Source organism: Seriola lalandi, unplaced genomic scaffold (assembly GCF_002814215.2).
Source record: "Seriola lalandi dorsalis isolate HSWRI2012SDOR001 ecotype SW California unplaced genomic scaffold, Sedor1 jcf7180001969302, whole genome shotgun sequence".
NCBI lineage: Eukaryota > Metazoa > Chordata > Actinopteri > Carangiformes > Carangidae > Seriola > Seriola lalandi.
In genome coordinates this window covers 1-489 of record NW_019439970.1, presented here as the reverse complement: position 1 = coordinate 489, position 489 = coordinate 1, and the positions used below count along the sequence as shown (strand labels likewise).

At 42.3% G+C, this 489-nt stretch overlaps 1 non-coding gene across 1 annotated transcript; it reads left to right on the top strand.

Annotated features, from left to right (window-relative positions):
• The first annotated feature begins 255 nt into the window (after positions 1 to 255).
• trnal-aag (transfer RNA leucine (anticodon AAG)) lies at positions 256 to 337 on the top strand. Its single transcript has one exon. It is a non-coding gene; the product is annotated as a tRNA-Leu (tRNA).
• Positions 338 to 489: the final 152 nt, after the last annotated feature.

Below are 489 nucleotides of genomic sequence, written 5' to 3'. Positions count from 1 at the left end.
AACACTACAGCCATACAGCAAATAACAAGGTGGCAGCTATTGGGGCACAGGTACATAGTCTGAACATTCTTATTAAATGCAGTTAATTGACAGCGGTGGGATTTGGACCCATGACTCTTCAGAGACTGGAGCCTTAATCCAGTGCCTTAGACCACTCGGCCACATTACCAGGCAGATTCTTCTGCTAAAGCTGGGGAACAATACTTAATACATAATACATACATACATAATAATTTGTATCACTTAATAAGTGATGGTAGTGTGGCCGAGCGGTCTAAGGCGCTGGATTAAGGCTCCAGTCTCTAAGGAGGCGTGGGTTCAAATCCCACCACTGCCAATGAGCTCCATTTTAGAACTGGTTAAAGTCCTACCTGTGACAGAACACAGTTTGTCTCCTACAATAACACTATATTAAAATATTCTGATGTGAAATATGGAGTATCACAGGGCTCTGTTCTTGGCCTCTGCTTTTCTCCTTTTATATTTCAC